Source organism: Crocuta crocuta, unplaced genomic scaffold (genome assembly GCF_008692635.1).
Source record: "Crocuta crocuta isolate KB4526 unplaced genomic scaffold, BGI_CrCroc_1.0 scaffold93, whole genome shotgun sequence".
Lineage (NCBI taxonomy): Eukaryota > Metazoa > Chordata > Mammalia > Carnivora > Hyaenidae > Crocuta > Crocuta crocuta.
The window spans coordinates 5,010,359-5,026,637 of record NW_027529641.1 but is presented as its reverse complement, the minus strand read 5'-3'; the positions used below and the strand labels follow the sequence as shown (position 1 = coordinate 5,026,637).

General features: G+C 46.4%; 1 long non-coding RNA gene across 1 annotated transcript; it reads right to left on the bottom strand.

Moving 5' to 3' along the window:
• Positions 1-6,168: 6,168 nt before the first annotated feature.
• Positions 6,169-7,321, bottom strand: LOC144230153 (uncharacterized). The gene is made up of 3 exons (XR_013334713.1): positions 7,276-7,321; positions 6,611-6,734; positions 6,169-6,363 (listed from the first exon to the last, which is right to left on the bottom strand). It is a non-coding gene; the product is annotated as an uncharacterized LOC144230153 (long non-coding RNA).
• Between the last annotated feature and the right edge of the window lie 8,958 nt (positions 7,322-16,279).

The window sequence follows — 16,279 nt, the reverse complement described above, 5'->3', positions numbered from 1 at the left end:
TTGTTTCTGGCCCAATGGTCCTTCAGGGAAACTGGCCATGGTGGCAAAAGGTAAACACATTTGATCTCTAACAGTGTCACAATGGGAAGCAAGACCAGGCGTTCTGGAAGCCTGAGGAGGGGCAGCTAAGGATGGCGTCCCGGAGCAGATGGTACCTTTTGCGAGTGTTACAGGAAAAAGAAGCGGTTGATGAATAGAAAAGTCATCAGTCAGTTAAGATGGTGCTTTAAAGCCTCTTGTATATAGGTTAAGATCTTGTTTGTCTACAGATACCAAAGATTAGTTGCTAATTGGTAGTTGAAACAGGTAGAAGTTCATCTCTCACACGTACGCAAAAGCCAGAAGTGATATGGAGGCTCTGTAGTGTCTTCCACCCTACCTCCTTCTATCTAGTTGCACAGCTATGCGTGATCTCTTGGTCCAGGATGGCTGCAGGAGCTCCAGCCATGACATCTTTATTCCAGGCAGGAACATAAGGGTGAAAGGGAAGGAAGGAAGGAAGGAAGGAAGGCCTTCTCCTTTTAAGAGCCTCAAACTTTATTACATTGTTCCACAGAGCTGCAAGAGAGGCTGGGGAATAAGGCCTTTAATTCAATGGCAATATGCCCAAGCAAAGTCAGGGTTGTTAGAAAGGGAGAAGGGGAGGTATTGGGAACAGTGAGCTGCCTCTGCCAGAGTGTAATTGTGGGTGGAGAGAAGACTGTGTGAGCAAAGGAGGGGAAGAAAACTTATCTTGTTTTAGGGAATAGATAAAGATAAGTAGGTCAATTTGGCTTAGAGTTCAGTTTGCTAAGAGATAAGGCTGGAGAAATAGACACATGCGATTGTGGGAGGTCTTATAAGCTGTGCCCTGCTGAGAAGCTGGAAGGTTATCCCGAGGACCATGGGAGCCATTGAAGGAATTCATCCTTGAGGTAGAGGGGAAAGTGCACTGGGAGGTGAGGGCAGAGGCCTCATTAAGAGGTGACAGCTTTTCAGGAGAATCTATGGAAGCCTGAACTAGGCAGTGGCATCAGGGATCTGGAGATGTGAACAGATTTAAAAGATATTAGAGAGGTAGAACAGGTCAGGTGTAGGCAGTGAGAGATACGTGACCAGATGGAGACACCCAGCAAGCTGGGCGGGTACACCACTCGCTGACATCACAGGGAAGGCTGGACAGGGTAGATGGAGAAGATGAGCTTGGTTTGGATGCTCTGTCCCAAACATTGTATCTACACATTCAGTTTGGGTCGATCCCATTTTCTAGCAGTTTGGTTGAGGTTTCACTTATATACCATAAAATTTACCCATTTTAAGTGTACAGGTGGATGAGTTTTAGTCAATTTATATAATTGTGCAACTATTATTCAGTTGTGGAAGACTTCCACTGTACCAGAAAGTTCCCCCGTGCCCGTTTATAGTCCACTCCCTCCCACCCCTAGTTCTAGGGAATCACTGATTTGCTTTTGGTCAGATCCACTTTTCCAAGTGTAAGTTCAATAAAACAATGAGGATAGTGATTTCCTGGTGGGGAATCAAGGGGTGAGGTGGGGGGGGTGAGTATACACAAATTGTCTAGGAGGCTTTTTCAGACTGCACACCAGGCCCACACCCCCTTAAAGACTCTGTTCCCTTTGCAACTCCAACCCTCCTCCGTCATGAGCCACCATGTTCCAAATGCCAGATGAGATGGTGCCGGAAAACACACTTTATATTATATAATATATCACTTTTCAAGACCATCTCCTGGTTTTCCCACAGTCGGTGTCTCATCAGTACTAACCCCAGCTGCCACTCCTTGAATAGAATTTTTCGAGCACAGATCACCAATTTACAAACCCAAGGGGTGTCCCAGCCCCCCTTGATACAATAACCGTATTTTTCTTTTTGGCTGTGAATAATTCCAAATGCAAAAACAGACAGATAATTCGTTTTAATGGCAGCGCAACCCTATTGAATGGTTTGAGGATACGTTGGTTTGAACGTCGACATTTGGTTTTCCCCAGGACAACTGTTTGATCAGGAGCACCTTTTCCTAGTGCTTGATTTGAAGCTTATTATAGATATCTAAAGTCTCCGAGACTCCATTTCCATTATATCTATCTTGAGCAATGTCAAGGTTTCTTAATTAGTTGTGAACACCATCAAAGCTAGGAATCCTAAGACTGCTGTTTTAAAAATGAGAATTATGCAGGCACTTTTTGCTCCCTTAATTGTCTCAAAGCATTAAAGATTCAAAGTGGGTTTTGGATGGGACTGTGGCTCTAACACATTTCCATCTCTCAAAAAGGCTTTTCCACCGTTCAAACCTCCCCCAATCTTTCTGTCACTTTCATAGATAGAAACCACAGGCTTTAAAAACCCATCATATCAAATATTCTTCAAATTCAACTTTCCTTCTAGCAAAGAGCGCTGGTGTAAGTAGCTCATTGAAATCAATACACAGCCTCTCCGAGAAATGTGGCCAAAAGGGGTTGCCATGTATTCCTTCACCCCCCAAACATTTTTGAGCGCCTTCTGTATGCCAGGTCCTGCTAGGCAGGGCACAGGGGACTCAGCAATGAGCAAGGCAGGAAAGGTCTCTGCCTTCTAGGGCTCACATTTTGGCAGGGAAAGTAAAAGACCATCACCAGGATAATTTCAAAGTAGTAAGTGGAGTAAATAAAACAGGGTGATGTGCTGGTGAGTGACCTGGGGAGGATCTTCTTAGGGGTCGTCAGGGAGGGCTTTTTGGAGGACGTGGAATTTTTGCTGAACCCCAAATGAAGAGACCAGGCAGTTGTGGTCAGGAGGAGGACACTCCCAGAGAGAGGACCCAAGAGAGAACACAGACTGGCACACTCAAGGCACTGCCAGGAGGCCAGAGGTCTGCAAAAGCATGATTCAGGGGAAGGGGTGGGGTGTGATGGGGTGGTTGCCAGGTAGGATCCAGATCAGCTCACCGGCAGCTCACGGCAAGGCTTTCAGTCTATTGTAAGAGCCACAAAAAGTTACTGGAGGGCTTGGGGCTGGCGAGTAGCATGATGCCTTTTGCTAGGAAAACCACCCTGGCTGCTGAGCGAAGTCTGGAATGGGGCAGGGCAAAGGAGGAGACAGGGAGACAGGCTGGGAAGGTATTGCCTGATACAGGTGGGAGATGACCGTGGCTCTGAACTGAATGGGGATGACAGCAGGTAGCAGCAAGGAGGGAGGATTGGGGGCACACTTTGGAGTTAGAGCATTGGGCTGCAATGGGGGGGTGGGGTGGGGGTGAGGAGAAAGGGGAAGCAAACATGATACCAAGGTTCTTGACTTGGACGACTGGATGGATTGGGAGGGGCAGGTATGGAGAGTGTGGGGAATCAAGAGTTCTGTCTTGGACATGTTACACCTGAGATACCTGTTCACCTACTCCTTCATTCACTCACTCACTCACTCAGTCAACTCTTCCTCAAATATGTCCTCTGTCCCAGAGACCAAGCATTTTCCCTGGGGTGATAAAGATAAGCCAGAGTCCCTGCTTTCCAGGCGTGCCTCGTGTTACAGAAGAGGCAGATTTGTCAGAAAGGGTGATGATAGGGGTGATCAGCGACTTCACAGAGGTGTGTTGGTGCACCAGCCATGCCTGCTTGAGGGTATGACCATGTTGAGGTTGGACACGCTCAGGACAGCTGGGCTCTTGAGGAATGACAGCAGCTCCAGAGTTTACCAATAAGGGAGATTTTCCTTGGGCACTGGAGATGGTAGCCATGGGAGTCCGTAATCCAGCTCCAGGAGGGAGGACCAGGAAAGTGCCGGGCCCTCAAGAAGCCTTGGATCCATGGTCACTAGCAACTCTTTTGAACCTGAGCCAAACTGAGACACTTACATGTACTGGATAACATAGATTTAAAAAAAAAAAAAAAAAAAAAAAAAAAAAAAAAGCAAAAAAACATTATATCAACAAACATGCTATTCTGTATTGGCCCCAAATAAGAATTCTGTAAAGGAAGATGTATTTTTCAGTAATCTTTCTGGAGGTGTCTCATGTATAGGGGAACATAAGGAAGTTAAGGAGCTTACCCAGGGTCATTCAAGGGGTAAGTGCCCAGCAGGGATTTCAGCCCAGGAGGCCTGGCTCCAGAGCCCAGTCTGGCTCCCGCTCTCAAATGTGCCATCGTGGAAATTAGCCAGGGAAGATGAGGACGTTGCAGAACACTGTGTTTGGCATGCCCTTGACTCCTTTTATATTTACAGGGGGAAATGGCACTTGACCACAAATGTACATTCTGTGGACAGAATTTTTCTAGGAGGATTGAAAAAAATACCTTAGAGGTCACTTTTGGGGGGTTGGAATAAAGTTAGACAAAAAAGAAACTTTAAATTTTATATCCTTCTGCTGCCTAGACTTTTAAAAAGTAGAGGACATTAATTTAAAATTAAAATATTAGGAGGGTGCCTGGGTAGCTCAGTCAGTTAAACATCTGACTCTTGGTTACAGCTCAGGCCAGGATCTCACGGTTGGTGGATTTGAGCCCCCCATCAGGCTCTGTGCTGATGGTGCGGAGCCTGCTTGGAACTCTCTCTCCCTCTCTCTCTGCCCCTCCACCACTCATAAGCAGTTTCTCTTTCTCTCTCTCTCAAAATAAATAAACTTAACCAAAAAAAAAGTACTTTAAAAATAAATGAATAGGGGCACCTGGGTGGCTCAGTTAGTTGGGCATCCGACTTCAGCTCAGGTCATGGTCTCGCAGCTCATGAGTTCCAGCCCTACACTGAGCTCTGTGCTGACAGCTCAGAGCCTGGGGACTGCTTCAGAATCTGTGTCTCCCTCTCTCTCTCTCTCTCTGCCCCTCCCCCGCTCATACATTGTCTCTTTCCCTCTCTCAAAAATAAATAAACATAAGAAAAAAATTTTAAGCAAATAAAATTAAAATATTAAAGTTCAGTAGTCTAGGCAGGAGCATGCCAGCATCCATATCCACCTTGCCTACCTCCCATTCCACCTTCGTGGAATTTTTCAGATGCTGGGTAATTTTCCCTCTGGCAACTGTCCAAGCCCACTTTGCCATTGCCCCAGGGCCTATGTGGGTAGAAAAGACAGTTTCACTTTTGGATGCTCATGTTTTGAAAATGTAGTTCCTGAACCTTCTTCCTGAAACCTCACACCAATCTTTGTTGCTCTCAACTTGGAGCATGAGGTCAAGAGAGAGGTCACCGAATTATTTCATTATTGCCCCAAGAGGAGCAATCTCTACCATCTCAACCTGAGGGATTTGCAGTACAGGCCAGAGACGGTTTAGGGGTAGAAACCCTAAGTACCAGAAAATCCTGGATGACTAAGGATAACAAGAAAGTACAGATAACCCAAGTGGGGCAACTTCAGGGAACAGTAAAGAGGGAAGCACTGAATGAAGTTCGAACATTTCTTTCCTACATCCCTTACCTGATACCATCTCAGTGTGATAAATACCTACCCACAGATGTGTAACTAGGTTTCACCACAAGTGCCAAATCTACTCAATCGCTATTTCCTGCCAAGTGCCACAAAACTGAGAGAAATTCTGAGCCAAAGTCTAATGTCTGCAGAAAAAAAGGAATCAGTAAATTAGTGATTGATTAGTGATGTCTGCCACAGGCCAGGTATTGATAGCTAAGGTGTGGATGCCAGGTAGTGCTCATCCCTGTTTGACTTCAATCCGGCCTTCTTCAGCTTTTTCTTCAAATGAGATGAGTAATTCAGATTCTCCCCGCTGATACTTATCTCAGTCTTTCCCCTACACACATAGCACTTGGTTCATACTTCTGGAACTACACAGACCACAGCCTGCCTCGTGCCGGATTCAGTCACATGTGTGTCTAGTTCACCTCTAACGCACTGTCCCTGAGGGCAGCGGTCATGTCCTTGCTTCCATTCCCAGTGCACTGTCAGGGCATTCTGCACAGAGCACACAGAGAATGCTTGTAGGACTGGTCTACGTGGCATGGGATTTTGGTGGGGCCCCTGAGAGAGACGGGAGCAGCCTGGAGAGATCTGAGGAATCAGCAAGGGAGAGGAGAGAAGCTACCGAGAGGGAGAGGGCCAAGTCAAAACACCGGTGTGTAAGAAATGCCCATTCCATTTATTGTCCTTTGTATTTGTTTTTCTATGACGGTGGTAACAAGTCGCTGCAAATGTACTGGCTCAAAACCACAGATTCATGATCTTAGAGGTTAGAAATGCAACCTGGGTCTCACTGGGCCAAGATCAAGGTGTTGGCAGAGCTGTGTTTGGTCTGGAGACACCAGGATTGGATTCCTATTGTTGTCTTCTCCATCTTCTAGAGGCCACCTGCATCCCTTGGCCCATGGGCCTCTTCCTTCTTTAGGCCCATAACATCTTCAGATCTCCTTATGATTCTCCTCTTCCGATGGTCTCTTCCACTTTTACATTTTTTAAAATGTTTATTTTTAAGAGAGAGAGAGAGAGAGCAAGTGGGGAGGGACAGAGAGAGAGGGAGACACAGAATGGGAAGCAGGCTTCAGGCTTTGAGTTGTCAGCCCAGAGCCCGATGTGAGGCTCAAACTCATGAACCGTGAGATCATGACCTGAGCCAAAGTTGGACGCTCAACCAACTGAGCCACCCAGGCGCCCCCCGCCTCTTCCACTTTGAAAAGCGCTTACGATTACCTTGAGCCCACCACTGGGAGATTCCAGGACCATCTCACCATCTCCAGGTCAGCTGATTAGCAATCGTAATTCCACCTGCATCCTTCATTTTCTTGTGCCAGGTAAGGTGGCATATTTACAGGTTCTGAGGATTGGGGTGGGGACATTTTTGGAGGCACCGTAATTCTGCCTACCGCAACTTTAAATAAATTTACAGACAACTCTGACCCCTCAGCTGGTACGCGCGAGGGGACATCTCACCCGACTCAGAGTAGGGGCTCCCTCCTGTCACCTCCTGGAGACCATAGAGGCCCTCCTGCCCCTCACACTAACATCATGGCGGCATCGCTCAAGAGGTGCGTTCCCCGCAGGGTGCCTTTCAGTTTGGTAGCATCGTCCAGGCTGGCACCTCAGCGGAGAAGACCCAGCATCCCTGAGACCCCAGAGGGCTCTTCCTGCTCTTCACAGACACTCTCCTCTCTCCCCTTCCTGCTTTGGGACCTCCAGCAGAATCTGTCCAGGGCGCTGGGAGTGTTTCAGGACAGGGTCCCTCTCCCCCAGACACACACGCTTTGCGCTTTTAATGGAGCAAAAATCCCTGAGGTGAGATTTCCAAAGGCCCTGACTGCTGGCTTGGAAACGGGGTGGGGGTGGGGAAACACAGAGGAGGAAGCATACATTCATACCTCAGAAATGTCTCAGGCCACACCTTTCGCCCAGTTCTGCCTGGGGCCCCCGTCTCTGCCCCATAAATGCCTCGTTCCAGCCCTGCCTGGGGCACTCTGCCCGTTTGGACGGCCCTGATGTGGGGCTCCCTCGGCCCTGGGGGGAAGGCAGCCCCCCCGTCGCTGGCTGCAGGGATCCTAAATGGCCAGGCCGGGCTGGGCACGTCAGAGCCTCCCCGGGGAGCCGCAGGGTGTTTACCGGCTGGCAGGGAGGCCGGCCTCGGCGTGAGAAGGGGCCTGTTTGGAACAGAGCACCCGGAAGTATTGAGGGAGGGCCGGCTGCCGACATAGAGCGGTCATTAAGGAGAGGTGGGCAGCCGTTGGAAGTGGGAATATTTAGTAATGGCCCGCGCACAGACGCCGGGTAGGGAGGGCCTTCCTAGAATGTGCTGTTTTCTGTTTGCTTTGTGGGGGAGGCGAGTCTGCGGGCTTTTTTGGAAAATGGGGATAGAAATGATGTGAATTTAGTGCCTGTGAGAGGCAGAGGAAAGCCCTGGGAGCAGAAGTCCTTAGCGGAGCCCCAGGGGCGCAGGTGGGCCTGGCTGTGACCCCCGTGCCCTGCGGTGGGGACAGGGCCTGGGGGAGGAGCCCGCAGGGTGGACAGAGCCCAGCGACACGCCTGCGCAACCCATGCCGCCCCAGAACCCCAAGACTTCGGATTTTTCCAACTGCCATGTCCTTCGTTCCACCAGCAAAGACCAGCAAGGCAGGCTTTTTTCTTTCCCTTGTAGGACTCATCTTAAAGTTCCAAACAGTCTTGGGGCACCTGGGTGGCTCAACAGGTTAAGCGACCGACTTCAGCTCAGGTCATGATCTCACGGTCTGTGGGTTCAAGCCCCGCATAGGGCTCTGTGCTGACAGCTCAGAGCCAGGAGCCTGCTTCGAACTCTGTGTCTCCCTCTCTCTCTGCACCGCCCCCCCCCCAATAAATAAACATTTTTAAAAAGTATAAAATTCCAAACACTCTAGAAAGGTCTTTACCTTAGAGTCTGAGGCTTAGATAGATTTTCATACGTGCTCCTTGAGAGTATTTACAAACCCTTTCTGAAGTTTTTGTTACTTTTATGCATTGACTTGACTTCACCTGAGGCATGGGTAGCTGAATCAGAGTTTCCTGAAATTGGAAGCCGTAAGTTGCGGTCATGTTGCTTGTGTCTGCCCAGCGTCCCTTTCTTTGGGGTAGATTCCCTCTCTAATCTATATGGCCCTGCTGCTCCATCAATCACGAGACTCTCATTTACCTTTCAAAGACATGGGCGTATGACCCGGGGTAGACATGGTGATTGGTCAGGAGTAGACACATGACCCAGTCTTGGCCAATCACAGGACCACTTCCTTTGGATACTGTGATTGACCTAGGATGGATACATGACCCGAAGAAGGGCAAAGAGAGTTCCTTTAGGGAATAGCTGCGCATGGCTTTGAAAAGAGGTGGGCTTTCGGGGCACCTGGGTAGTCAGTCAGTTGAACGTCTAACTCTTGATACTGGCTCAGGTCATGGTCTTATGGTCATGGGATGGAGCCCCAAGTTGGGCTCCTGGCTGACAGGGGAGCCTGCTTGGGATTCCCTCTCTCTCTGCTTCTCCCCACATTCTAATCCATAAATAAGTAAGCGGTGGGCTTTCTACTGGAACTGTTAAGGGGCCATCTGGGCCATCTCCCAGGCCACAGAAGGGAACCTATCTGGAGTCAGAGACAGGGGAGCCATGGCACAGGAGAGGAGAATGGGGACAGGGAGGCAGAAAGACCCAAAGTCATCATTTGGGCCCTGGGAGGAAGCTCAGCGTGGAGTCGGCAACACTCTTGGACTTTTTAGTTGCATGAAATTCCCTTCTGATGCGTCACCTATTTTGAGTTGGGTCTCTGTCACCGCCAGCCCAAAGTTGCCAACACATTTAACAAATACATTTTGTAAAACAGAAAGTTATTTTGTATCTCCAAATGAGCCTTGAGAACATTGTTTGCCTCGTTTTGTGTCTGCACTCAGAATGTCTCGGTTCTCTGTTTGCCTGGTGTGTGTTCTTTTTTTTTTTTTTTAATATTTTTTTATTTCTAGGAGAGAGAGAGAGAGACAGCGTGAGCAGGGGAGGGTCAGAGAGAGAGGGAGACACAGACTCTGAAATAGGCTCCAGGCTCTGAGCTGACAGTCAGCACAGAGCCCGACGGGGGGCTCGAACCCATGAACCGTGAGATCATGACCTAAGCGAAAGTCAGACGCTTAACCGACTAAGCCACCCAGGCGCCCCGCCTGGTGTGTGTCCTTAACCCCACCTCATAAGTCCTGTAGCATCGAGGCCAGACTTGTCCTGCTCCCATCCACACGCCCCTGGCCCCAGCCCTCCTGGCAGCATATGCAGCTGGGAGCACACAGCTTCAGGGAGCTGCCCTAAGGTTGACGGTGATGTGCCCAGGATGAGAACAGAAGTCTGCTGACCTCTTGTGCCCTGATGCTCCCGAAGCTGCCCCAGAAGAGTGGAAAAGAAAGGAAGTTCATCACCACGAAGCAGCATGGTGTAGCACTTGAGGAAGAGCATGGTTGGGGGGGGGGAGGGGAGGGCAGAGAAATCGTGGTCCGATCCCAGATTTACCAGCTGTGCAAGGTTAGCCCTGTTCCTTAGGTTTCTTGTGCCTCAACAGCCTTATCTGTTCAATGGGGCTGATAAGAACGTCTAACCCACAGGGCTGGCCCAAGGGTTCAGTTCTGATTGTTACTAATAGAACCCCAGAGCCTAGAAGCAAGAAACTTGGCACAGAATCTCACAGAACGATGACAGTCCAGTTCAGCCCTTTTCCTGTGTAACTTGGTCAAATGACTTCAGGCCTCTCAGCCCAGTTTTCCTGCCTGAGACAGGGGGATGATAAATACCACCTTCCTCATACGGATGTGTGAGCACTGGATGAGAAACGGTCCTGGTAACATGGACATAATTGTCAAATGTGCACGGTGAGTACTCACGGCACATCAGCTCTTGGCTCTCAGTGTGGCTCTTTCCCAACAGATTACAGTGGAGCCACCCCCACCGTCTTTGCCAAGTTTCTCCCAAGCATGAGGCGCGGCAGGGGGAGCTCTGCCTGAAGCTGGGGGGGCGGTTAGACATTCTGCCGCTGCCACAGTCCCCAACCCTTGCGTGCACGGGCACTCACACTTGCATGGGGACACCTGTGTCAGGGGCCTCTGCCTTTTCAGGGACAGGCTGTGACTTCTCAGACGGCTGGATCCGACATTTTCTACTTGCTAATTACATATTTTAATTCAAATGGAATATCCCGATGCCTTGCCCAGAGAGTTTCTCTCGTGTATCAAATAACACGCTCTGCTTTTCCAGGTTAAGTAATAACATTTCCTTGAAACTTTACGGTTTTTAAACAGGATCTATTTTGAAGTGTTTAATTAACTTCCAGTGTAGAAATAAATCAATATAATTACTTTCTATGTAACTGGCTCAAAGGCAATCAAATATTACCTTTAACCAACTGTGTTTTGATCTGATGTGTATTTGATAATTTAGACATTGCGTAGTTTCAAATGTGCTATCATTATTGTAAGATGATTCGGCACAGTGTATTTTATTCTGTTCAGAGAAAAGCTGATACCCTGGAAACAAATGATTAAGTTTGTATTTTTATAAGAAAACCAATAGGCTTTTTAGTAGCTGTAAAGCTAAAAGAAAAACAAATAAATATTGAAATATTGAAAATTTTTAATGTTTATTTTTGAGAGAGAGAAGATGTGAGCAGCGGAGGGGCAGAGAGAGAGGGACACACAAAATCTGAAGCAGGCTCCAGGCTCTGAGCCGTCAGCACAGAGCCCGACATGGGGCTCGAACTAACAAACTGTGAGATCATGATCTGAGCTGAGGTTGGACGCTTAACCAACTGAGCCACCCAGGCGCCCCTAAATATTGAAATATTTAGACGCCTGTTTAACCATTTTTTTTCTCCTCAAGGATGAAAATATGATGAATTGGTAGAAGCAATGGTATTTCTAAACAATGTTTGTTGAGAGGGGAGGAAATCGTAGTCTAAACATAGACTTGCAAACGGAGGAAGAGAGAAATCAGAGGCGAAGGAAGGTGTTGTGCATACACAGCACCAGTGCTGGTGCGGCTCACCTTGGCAAAGAGGAGCCCCTTGCGGACCTGCCCTCAGACTTCATGAGCAGGCAGACCCAGGAGTGAATGAAAGTTCCATTCACATGGCTCTTTTCAGCCTGGAATCAGAAAGGACTGCTCGGAGCCCAGGTCAATGAGCCGTGGTGTAACCGCAGACAGGCAGCCACCTCTGAGACGAAACACAAACCCAGGTTCTTGCCAGAATATTCCACCAAGGGGACGGGCAGACACCACACACATTTCCAAGTCGCCGTGTGCTGATTTCTAGCGCTTCTCTGTCTGTGCCAAATGGTTTGCCCTCTTTGTGTTCAATGTAGCACTTTATCCTAACCTGCCTCGTGCTTGTCACTGTTCTGTACCTCTGAATTTTCTCCCCCAGCCTGGTCGGGAGGCAGAGTGGGGCACTGTAACCAGCTGAGGTTCTACAACCAAACAGACTAAGCTCTGATGCCCAGCTGAGAGCCTTAACCACTGAAAAGAATTTACTACATGCTAACTGTCTATGTACTTGAAGATTTGACTTTTTATATCCGCTCTGGGCCTCAGTTTCCTCATCTATATGTGACACTAACACCTGCCCTACACATTTTTTTTGTGAGGATTAATTGAAATAGCCCAGGAATGGCAACTAGCCCACAGGTTTGCACCTAGTAGGTTCTTAATACATATCAACTATTATTACTTGTATTTTTATCATCATAGCTGAAATAAATGTGTAGCTTTCCAAGGTTTTAAAGGCCCTACTTTCAAGAACAATGGTTGCCCAATCAGAAGCTTTGTGCATGATGTTAAAAAATGAGCCTCATTAAAAAGTAATTCCCAGGCTTCCTGGGAAGATCACAAGGTAGGAAGACCCTAAATTCATCTCATTCCACAGATGCAACTGGATAAAACCCACATCAGTATAAATAACCCAGAAAATGATCCAAACACTGGCAGAACAAACACACCACAGCTAAATGTAGAGAAGAGGCCACGTTGCAGAGGGTAGGAAGGGTGGAGACCCAGTGGGAGCTAAATGGACCCATGGGACTGTCTGTGGGAGGGAGAGATGCATTGGGTGTGGAGAAGGGAGAGAAATAGACCCTCACACCGGGGACCCCATAACATTTGGCTCTGAAAACCAGAGGGGCCAAATTTCAGGAGATAGAAGAAACATCCCCATAGAGATACAGCATACAAGCAGCAATTTGAAAAACACCTGGGGCATACGCGAGAGAGATATCTGTTTACTAATATTAGAGCGTGTCCTGGAGGGGCAGAGATCTTTGGGAGGCTTCTCCAAAAACAAAAGAGCTGGCAGGTGCCATTTCCTTTCCCCCGCCCCCCACCTAGAAGCACAGACCCCTGCAGGAAGCAGCATGGCACCACCATTCCCTACCTAACTTGCTAACACCCCACCTCGTGATCCCCTGCAAACATACCCCTCCAGCCAGGCCTCCACTCCAGGCTTCCTCCCAGAGCAGACCTGCACAAATAGTGCTAACACTGGGCACCTCAGCGCTATGTTCCCTGCACACCTACACCCCCAATAAGCCCTTGGTTGGAGCCCATCCAAAGCAGAGCAACAAGCCTGGTAGTGTGCAAGCAGCCCCAAACAGGCGCCAGGACTACCCCAAAGTAGACTCCTGCCCTGGGGAGACGGAAGATAACCACACACACAAGTCCAACTGTGACCCCAGCAGTGGGCTGGGGACAGACATCTGGTCTGACCGCAGGACCTGCCCACCAAAGCAGGCAAAGTGCCCTGCAGTTCAGTGCCATTGCATCTTTGGCAAATGCCTGGTCTGACTCAACGCTAATCCTAGGTGGCCCCAAACTGGCCCACTAGCAACACAGGGACCAAACCCTTCCCATAACAGGCAAAAAGAGTCATTGCAAATGACTGGACTGAAAGAAAAAGCAAAGCAGCTCACTTATAATAGCAGGATGCACACAACACATGTAGGAGACACTTCTGGAGCACCAGATTCCCACGAACAGGGGACACTGCAGTGCAGGGCACTACAGGACCTCTTTTCCGTAAGACCACTACTTTGAGAGCAAGAGAGGTACCTGACTTTCCTAACATATAGAAAAATACAGAGTTAGACAAAATTAGGAGACAAAGGGTTATGTCCCAAATGAAAGAATAGGACAAAATCGCTAAAGAAAACAGAGACTAATAATATGCCTGATAGAGAATATAAAATAATGGTCATAAAAGTATCCCCTGGACCTGAGAAAAAAAGTGGAGGACCTCACTGAGACCCTTAACAAGGAGATATAAAACATTAAAAAGAACAGAGGGGCGCCTGGGTGGCTCACTCAGTTAAGCATCGGACTTCAGTTCAGGTCATGGTCTCACGGCTTGTGAGTTTGAGCCCCGCATCAGGCTCTGTGCTGACAGCTTAGAGCCTGGAGCCTGTTTCAGATTCTGTGTCTCCCTCTCTCTCTGCTAGTCCCCTGCTTGTTCTCTCTCTCTCCTTCAAAATAAGTAAACATTAAAAAATTTTTTAAAGAAACAGAGATGACGTACTTAACTAAAATTAAAAAACACTAGATGGAACAAATGGTAGATTAGAGAAAGCAGAAGAATGGATCAGCAATCTGGAGGAAAGAGTAATGGAAAGCAATTAAGCTGAACAGGAGAGAGGGAAAAAAAGAAGAGAAATAAAAATAGGCTTACAGAACCCAGCTACTCCATCAAGCATAATAACATTTGCATTATAGAATCCTAGAAGGAGAAGAGAGTGAAAAGGAGGCAGAAGATTTATTTGAATAAATAATAGCTGGAAATTTCCCAAACCTGGGAAAGGAAACAGAAATCCAGAATCAGAAGGCAAAGAGAACCCCCAACAAAATCAACCCAAGGAGGGCCACATCAAGACACATAATAATTAAAAAACAAAAAGATGTGATAAAGAGAATATCAAAAGCAGCAAGATAGGGGCACCTGGCTGGCTCAGTTGGTGGAGCATGTGACTCTTCATGTTGGGGTTGTGAGTTCGAGCCCCACACTGGGTGTAGAGATTACTTAACATTTTTTTAATCTTAAAAAAATAAAAGCAACAAAAGAAAAGAAAACAGTTACATATAAAGGAAACTCCAGAAGGCTATCAGCTGATTTTTCAACAAAAACTTTGCAGGCCAGAAGGGAGTAGTGTGATATATTCAAAGTGCTGAAAGGGGAAAAAAAAACCTGCAGCCAAGAATACTCTATCCAGCAAAGTTATCACTCAGAATAGACAAAGAGAGAAAGGGTTTCCCTGACAAACAAAAGTTAAGGGAGTTCGTGATCACTAAACCAACCCTACAAGAAATAGTAAAGGGGACTCTGAGTGGAAAGGAAAGACGATAAGTAAGAGTAGGAAAAGTAGGAAGCACAAAAACAAGAAAAATAAGTAGACCTATAAAAATCAGTCAAGGGCTTCACAGAAGAAAAGGATGTACATTATGACACTATATACCTAAACATAGGCAGAAGAAAAGTAAAATATGGGTTCAAACTTAAGCAACCATCAACTTAATATAGAGCGCTATATGCAGAGGATGTTATATACTAATCTAATAGTAACCACAAATCTAAAACCAATATATATTCAAAAATAAAAAGAGAAAGGAATCCAATTATATCACAAAAGAAAGCCAACAAACCATGAGAGAAGAGAGCAAGAGAATAGAGGAACAGAAAAGAACTACAAAAACAACTATAAAACAAGTATCAAAATGGTAAGAAGTACATACCTATCAATAATCACCGTGAATGTAAATAGACGGAATACTCCAATCAAAAAACATACGGTGACAGAATGGTTAAAAAAACAAGACTCATCTATATGCTGCCTACAAGAGACTCATGTCAGACCTAAGGACACATACAAATTGAAAGTGAAGGAATGGGAAAGCAATCATCATGCAGATGGAAGTGAAAAGAAAGCCAGAGTAGCAATACTTGTTTGGACAAAATAGACTTTAAAACAAAGACTGTAACAAAAGACAAAGGAGGACATATATAATCATAAAGAGAACAACCCAACAAGAAGATATAGCATTTGTAAATATGTATGCATCAAACATGAAGCACCCAAATAAATAAAACAGCTAATAACAAACGTAAAGGAAGTAATCAATGGTAATACAATAATAGTAAAGGACTTTAACACCACACTTACAACAATAGATAGATCATCTAAACAGAAAATCAACAAGGAAAGAAGACCTTAGAATGACACATTGGACCAGATGGATCTAACAGATATATTCAGAACATTCCATCCTAAAACATCAGAATACACATTCTCGTCAAGTGCACATGGAACATTCTCCATAATAGATCACATATTAGGCCACAAAAATGTCCCCACAAATTCAAAAAGATTGAAGTCATACCATGGATCTCTTCCAACCACAACACTATGAAACTAGCAGTCAGCCAGAAGAAGAAAATCTGAAAAGAACATAAATACATGGAAGTTAAATAACATGCTACTAAACAATGAATGGGTCAACCAAGAAATCAAAGAGGAGATAAAAAAAATACATGGAGACAAATGAAAATGAAAACACAATGGTCCAAAATCTTTGAGATGCAACAAAAGCTGTTTTAAGAGGGAAGTTTAAAGTGATACAGGACTACCTCAAGAAGCAAGAAGGATCTCCAATAAACAACCTGATCTTACACTTAAAGGAGCTACAGAAAGATCAATAACAGCAACCAAATAATCCAAAACCAGCAGAAGGAAGGAAAAACTAAAGACTAGAGCAGAAATAAGCAAAATGGAAACTAAAAAACTCAATAGAATGGATCATTGAAACCAGGAGCTGATTCTTAGAAAAGATCACAAAAAATTGATAAACCTTTTGAAGACCCA